Genomic DNA, 8,045 nt, shown 5'->3' with positions numbered 1-8,045 from the left:
AACTATCAACCGGATTAAAGGGCTCAAGACTCAACAGAAATAGCCAGCAACACCACAATAAAAGGGACAACAAGAAGCAGTTTCACATCTGTCTCTATCTCCATGCATGAAGATATTTTATTCCCTAGATTAAATCTAAAACTGTTATGAGATATTTTGTAATTATTTTTTGTATAAATACTTCACATTTCAAAGTATGTAGGGTGGATTCCATGACATTTCTATAGACTTTTTCTCTGAAATCAAAATTCTATTGTATTAATGACTAGATTGGCTTGTTGGATCAAGGAATAAAGATCAGATATTTTACAGGATTCTTGTGTAAAGTGAAATACAAATAAGTATTCTCTCATGTTTATTGTTGTTTTCTCTTATGTTTCTTCATAATCTTGTTTATTTCTCAGAAATCTAAATGTATAACAAGAAATGATATTTCAGAAATTTCTTGAATGCACTCTGTCTTCACTGTTTTGCATTTTGAATGTTCTCTCCTAAACTATCTTAGCTAAGGAATTCTTAACTGTTCCTTAGCTTCCGTATTTTCTCCTCTGATCTATAACAAAGGATTCTTAATTTCCCTTTGTTCATGATCACCCTCTGTTCTTCATTTTGATCCTGGTCCAAGGATTATTAAGTGCCCTTTCACCCTGGTTAGAATCATTTCATCCATCAGACTTGAAGATTTGCCTCTTTTTTTGCTAGCTCGCCCTGTGAACATTCCCTTTAATGATGTGGTCCATTTATGCTATCCATTTATTGACTCCATAGCCCAATGGCTTGAAGACCTAGCTCTATCCATCTGCTCTAAGAATTCCACCACCCAACCTTCAATTCAAAACAAAACCCCATGAACACTAAGAACTAGCCTAAAATCCCATAAAAACAAAGCTAAATTATAAAGAGAGAGCCCTCTCTAGACTTAGGTTGGCTAGAACCTAAGCCTAAAAGATTGGTTTGTGGTTACCTCGGATGATTCCTTCTTTTGATAATTTCTAGGGAAAACTTCTGAGTGATAACAGCCACATGATAAAACCACCTTATAAACCCCTTTGTGTTGGAGGTGGTAAGTCTTGTCCTTGAAATATCTAATATTTTTCTGATGGTATTAAAAGTTTTGAAAGAGGATATAATATCCTTCCTTCTTAGTGGAACATTTAGAAAATAAAATTGGGGAATTATTATTCAAAGTAGAAAATAGGTGCTTGACGAATAGAAATTTCACAAGCCATACATGTCCATGGCTAGTGGAGACTCAAAGAGTTTCTTTGTAAGAGGATAAGTGATAATCATAGGGACAAATGTTTTAATAAATGGATACTCCAACTGTGCATGTGGATATCTAATGAGAATTCATATATGGGAGCATTAGAAGATAGACACTTGAGGTGGTAAAGGAATATTTGACAACAAAAACTCCACTAACAATCCACATGGATGGCTAGTACAGAATGAAGAAACTGGCTCATTGGAGGTTGGAATAAACTTAAGGAAAGGTTCGATAAAGGAACTTTGTTGAACCTACATGTGGATTATTAATGGTGAATTGGAGAATTTATAAGTTAATGTCTTGAGAAGGACTAAGGAAAGGTCTAATAATAGGGAGTGGTTGTTGGGATGAGAGATCAATGGTTGATAAAACACTGGATCTTGGGGTAAAATAATCGATGGTATATGTTTATTTTGTATTGGAATGTGGAGATGAATATAGATGGAGTATGGAACAAGTCCATAGGGGGGACATGTGGTAGCACATTAATGATGTAGATATCATAACTTACAATCTAGTTTAAAAATCTAATAAAAACTAAAAAATTCTAAGAAAATTCAAATGTGTCACAATTTTCTTTGGTCTATTGAGGCTTCAACACATTATCAATGGCTAAATTCAAATAGGGTAGGCAGAGTCAGCATTAGCCTAAGATTTGATGATTTCTCACAATCTCATTGCCAACTCATTATAACTTAATTGATAATCATACTGCTTGATATTTTGAGTGCTCTAATTCTAATCAAATATTATTAAACATATATAACTCCTTTTATCTTATTTTGATCCTTCAATGGGGAGATGTTTTTTAGGTATCTCCCTGCATGATCCGATTAGATTCAATTAGTGTTATATCTCTATTCAAGGACCCCTAGAATATGTATAGCTTTTTGTTAACATTTTTTATGACTCTCCCATTTTAATATTCCTTCCTATTGGAAATATGCTTGGCATTGATGTTAAAGGAGTGGCACAACTCATGTGGTCGCAAGAAGATTGGCCAAAGAGTAGAGAATATGGATCCATTTTTAGTACAAAAGATCAGAATGGAATTTCTTGAAAATGGTCAAGAGGATAGTGCTTGGAAAAATATCTGCAACACTATATTTAAGTTTAAAAAAGGCTTCATGGATCAAAGGATATGGGGAGACAAAGTTATGAGGAAAAAACTAAAAAAATTGATGTTTTTGGCCATGGCCCCCATAGATTGATCAACATGCAGATGTGTAAAGGTCATCCACAGGGGTGTGCGTGGGATAATGAATGATTAGGAAAGATGGCACAGGTCCCGCCCAAGCCACGTAATCTTGGCGGATATTTCCCCGATGGTTTCCAAATGCATCCAAGGAGAAAAGTCCCAAGAACAAAGTAATATGATGACATGAGAGGGTGTTGATTGACACAAGTAAACTAATAAAGGGGGTCTATGTGACATGTAACCTTAGTTGTTCATCTCCGATGAGCTCTGAAGGTACTCTAAGTTTTATTGCTGCGTAGAAGCCACTAGGGAGACAACAAAGTTTTTGTCAGCTGTCACCAAAAATTTCCTGTCCCAAACTGTTATAGCTCCAAATCTCACTCTTATGGTTTGTGATGCTGCACTTATGGCCTAGGGCAACCCCTCCTTCCAGACCTGGTCCAAAAATTTAAAAAACAGTGTTTTATTCCCTATACGAGACATTGCCCTGAGTTAAACGCATGTACACGTGGGTCTGTCATACCCAACCCGCGTGTATCTATTAAAACACTTAAAAAAATAATAAATTCCTCTTTTTCGGGCAGAGATCGCGGGTTTTACCTGTTGGATCACCTGTTAGTGCCCGTGGCCCAACTGTTCCCAACCAACTCCTAACTAAAAAACTACTTTGGAGAGGGTATAAAAAGACATCAAAGGGAAGGCCAAGGGGAGAGAGAAGAGAGCAAGATTATTATGCTGAGATTTTTCCCTTAGACCAGGTCTGAAGTCCTTGGTGCTTTCTGCACTTCCCCCATTTTGCATAGGAAACCCTTGTTTCCATGTGTATTGGTGATCATTCATCCTTGATATCATCATTGAGTAAGACTTGGAAGGAGCTCTTGTTGGAGACTTGAGGCTGGAACGAATCCAGGAGGAAGCTTTGCTTGGAGCCTGCTGTAGGTGTTCAGGTGATATCTTTCCGTTATATGTACTTTATTTGCCTTTATATATAAAGAAACACGTCTTTGTTCCCGAAACAATATTTCTTTATGCTTATGAGATTCTTGTCTTGAATTCTTATGCAAGTGGTTACTTAAAGATTTTTATAACTAACTTTATAGCATAAAGATGGTTTATACATAAGTATTTGTATATGTATTGTTGTGTTCTTTGATTTGTTTGTCTTGCAGGTCAAAGGAAGAAGAAGGGAACTCCAAGAAGGGTTTGGACCCTAAAGGCCTTCTCGAACGTAGGACCTTAGGTACGTACCCTAAACGTTAGAATTTGCTTAAAAGTTAAAATGATGGCTGTGTGTGTGTTTCTTTGAATAAGCAATTTTTCAGTCTGGTAGAGTCTTAGCCCAAAGGACCCTAGGGGTACTTTCCCTTCAACCAGAATTGGCGACTCCGCTGGGGACAACACTCTTGTTGTTCCTAGTTTGGGTAGTCTTCAAGCCAATCAAGGCTCAGCCCCTCTGTTTGTTGGCTCTGACTGTCTGATCTTTTCTTGAACTCCAAGCTTTTCCAGTTTTTCAGTCTGTGTTTTTTTTTAATTTTTCTTGAAAGACTTCAGATACGCTCTTTTCCTGGATTACAGAAGCGTATATACACAAGTTGCACTAAGTGAACCCGCGTATACGCAGGTTTCCTTAGTTACAGCCACGTGTACATGCATTCTGCACTTATTTGCAGGCGCGTATATTACATAAATTTCAAGATTTATAAATTTTCTTTTTGCTGAATGATTGTCTGGTGGTTTGGGTCAGTGTTAAGCAGTCACTTTTCTAGTGACAGTTCTCTATTTGACAGGGGGCATCTTGTTCTGAACTCTCTCTAGTCATAAGGAGTATTAGTCTTGTTTTCGTTGATTGCAAGCGTCATTGATTTTTGACACACAAGATTTCTGTTTAAGAATCTTGATTGCTCTGTTTCGACAGAGTAGGAAGATTGGGTTCAATCTTTGTGTCCATTTTTGCTTTCATGACACTTTTTGTTTGCTTAACGAAATCATTTTTGTGACCACTTGCTCCTTTGTTTCGAGAAAGTTGTTTGTTACCATTTTCTTGAAACTTGTCTTTTGATCTTTTGGGACTTTCATTGCTGCTTTTGATTGTCAAAAGCGATTTCAAACACATTTATTTTTGTTGAGTTTTCATCATTTGAAAGGTGTCAATTCACAAAAGTGTTTGGTTGCCCATTTATCAATCATTGGTGTCAGTATTTTTGAGAGCTTTCCTTTGAAAAAGACTTTTTGGTTTGATCGAAAGAAAATATTTTGAAAGTTTTTGAGTTTCGCTTTCTTAAACTCGCTTCTCATTTGATTTCCTTTTTTGCGAAGTGAAAGTGCTTTGTTTTTATCTTAGAACTTGTTTTAATTGTTTGGATGAAATGATTGGTAACACATCATCTTCTATCTAAGCATCTTAGTGGCAAGACAAAATTTGGTAAAGCAGCAACTTTCCTTCTTTGTTTTTAGAAGTAGTCTTTAAATCTTGCATCCACATATAGTTCTTGCATTAGGATAGATTTGCATCTCTTTTTAGGCATATTTAGTTTTGTTAGTTTTTGTGAGTGTGGAGTCTGAAAAGAAAAAGAAAATTTGTTTATATTACAAGTACCTCTGAACCTCATAGAAATTGCTCTTCATCGAAAACAAAAGTGCATGTGCATGTAGCTAAGTTTTATTAATTTCTTTTGCGTCCATAAAAACACCACAAGTTTCATCTCCATTACCTTTTGACTTAAAGAACAGCCTAATAAAATCAAGCGCTTAATTAAAATCCACTAGAACTTTTTGTTTTAGTTATTACACCAACAAGTCTAGGATTTTAGGGCCTTGGATTAGGCGAGTGGAGAGTTAACTCTCCAAGGCCACATAAAACGTCAAACATAAGAGTCTGATTAACGAGAGTAAATCCAATAGCGTTAGGAAGACCAGGAAAGCTCCGGATCTGGGAGTTAAGCATGAGGGTCTGTGAAGACAGGGAAGAGAGATACCCCCTCTCCTACTTGTCCGAACTTACCTCACGACTGTTCCGCCTGGCTTCTGCGACGAGTTGGTACCCATAGTTGCCTCTCCTAGGGATCTGCATAGGTGGCTGCGGAGGGGAATCCCGTGGCACCTGAGGTCGACGTTGTATCACTCTCGACAGTACTACTAGAGGGCACCCTTGCGAAGCTTGGGGGCTTGCACCGGCGCAGGCTGTTGTTAGGAGGTCATCGTAACTTCCTCTGATACCTTCGCTGATAGGACTGGGCCCTCATCATCCCAGACTATCTTCGGAAGGCCCTTTGATTCACTTTCTCGTATTTTGGTGTCCGGTCCTAATCACCCGGGGCAGAAATACTTGGAAGTTGTTTGACTGGCTGTATCTTTAGGAACTTTATAGTGTGTGCTCTGTGCTCCTAGTCCGCTTAGCTTTTAATTTTTTGAGTCTTTAGTTAGATCATAACAAAAAATTCAAAGTGGCTGACCGGTCTCCAAGACGGTCTCGAAGACTTCGTGGTCTCTCGCCACCTAGTTTAGAGCCTTCTCCTAGAAGGCGCAGAGGGGATACTACCGGTGGGGCCCGTCCCACGCCGGTTGACGCATCGGGGATTGATCCTCCTCTCGGGGATATTAGCGGCCAAGCAAGGCCTGGCACTTCTGAGCAAGAGAGGGACACTCCAGTCCTTTCTCGAGTTCGCTTTCAAGCAGAGAATAACGTAGAGGTAGAAGAACTTTCAGAATCTCTAGTGATTCCAAATTCTCCACTACCATCTAGTTATCCAGACGTATTGCAATACGTTGGGACTCCGTCACATAGACCAGCGAGTCCAGGTTACGCTACGTGCTTACCATTTATGATCACTACTGGAAGCATGGCTTCTACGAGTGCTGTGACTATGCAAACCCCAACATCGGTGCAAGGGGGAGGAACCATTTCCATCCCCTCCGCTTCCTTGTTCGGATCTTTTGCTAGCACGCCTTTAATTGGGTCTACCTCCATTCCGTCCACGAGTGGAAATGCCCAAACCAATGCTTTTAGTACTGGTTCCTTCCTTTTTGGCACCCAATCACAGGGTATTCCATCGGTTCCATTCAATGCCGCTACGTCCATGATGGGCGGATCGGTTTCATTCCAGGGTTTTCCTTTCGGAAGTGGTCATATACCACATTCCAACCCGACGGTAGGATCCATGCCTTTTTCTTCAATAGGACAAAGCAGCAATCCTTTCCAAGGTTGGAATAACCCTGGGGTTAGTACTGCAGGAACTGCGAATCCATTTATCAGCCAACAAGGAATTAGGCCGTATTCCACGGTTAGCATGTTTCAAAGCATTCCTCCCCTTGCTTCGGCTTGGAACCCATATCAGGGGTTATCAACTCCTTACCATTCTTTAGGAGGAAACTTTGCGGGCTATGGAGGTTATACGGCAGGAGTTGGTCAAACTCCGAATTTTGCTGGACCACAAGGCTTGCCTTTTGGTTCAGCCAGTTCTACTGGTCACTTCGTGCAGCCTGGTGCCTCCCAAATCCCAGGACAATCTTTTCAGAACTTTGGGAGTTCTGCCCAGTCTGGGTGGAATCCCCTAGGTCCTCTTAGGCTTCCGTTTCTGGAAACGTTAAACTTGCCAGATCTCACTAAGCTAACGAACGACCCTATCAGATACAATCCGGCCTAGCCTCCGGTCCCAACCAAAATCCCTTCGGACATTCCAAAATTCGAAGGGAAGAGTGGTGAAGATCCGGGCGATCATGTAACCTACATTCCATTTGTGGTGCTCATCCAACTCCCTCATCGAAGATTCGGTTAGGTTGAGACTTTTTCAGCGCACCTTGACTGGTAATGCGGCTAAATGGTATATAGAGTTGCCAGGGGGCAGCTTTACATCGTTCGCAGACTTAGCCAATATCTTCTTGAATCACTTCCAGTTGCCTGTCCGCTATGATGCCGGAACTGAACTTCTGGCTACCTTTCGTCAGGATAAGGCAACCCACATTTCTGATCACATTCAGGAATGGAGACGGAGAAAAAGGCTCATTAAAGCCGAAATCCCTCCGGAATACCGTCTAGAGTGGTTTTTGAAGTCTTTGCAACCCGAGATCTCCAAGGATGTCTCCATGTCTGGGGTCTATTCTGAGGAGCAAGCCATTTTCAGGGCCCAGCAGTTAGAACTGATTTACTCTCAGTCTGGGATCCTCCAAAAGTACTTGCCATATGCTCCTGGATCTAAGGTTGATTTGGCTAAGCCAAATCCAGGTCCGCACACGGATGGTATTGTGGGGTCAGTAGACTCGCCTACAGTGAACTTGTTGAATCAATTGCAGCAGTTGTCATTACAAACTGATCCTAACAACCAAGTCACAATGTCTAATCCTCAAGCCTCCCAAAATTCTTCCATTAACGCCGTCCAATCCGATAACCCCAAAGGAAATCAAAATTCCAATGGGAAAAAGAAAGGACGTGGTAAGAAAAAGAACTCGGATGGGAAGCCCGATGCAAATAAATCCGGCAACAACGCTGGTGGTGGTAAAGGTGAGTCGAGAAAGAAAGTTAAGTTCCCTTGCAAGTTATGCAGTGGGGACCATCTAACTCATCTTTGCCCTAGAATTGAAGAC

This window comes from Pinus tabuliformis, chromosome 9 (genome assembly GCF_031772625.1).
Source record: "Pinus tabuliformis cultivar Carrire ecotype Pingquan chromosome 9, CPIR1, whole genome shotgun sequence".
NCBI classification, from domain to species: domain Eukaryota; kingdom Viridiplantae; phylum Streptophyta; class Pinopsida; order Pinales; family Pinaceae; genus Pinus; species Pinus tabuliformis.
This window is presented reverse-complemented; position numbering follows the sequence as displayed.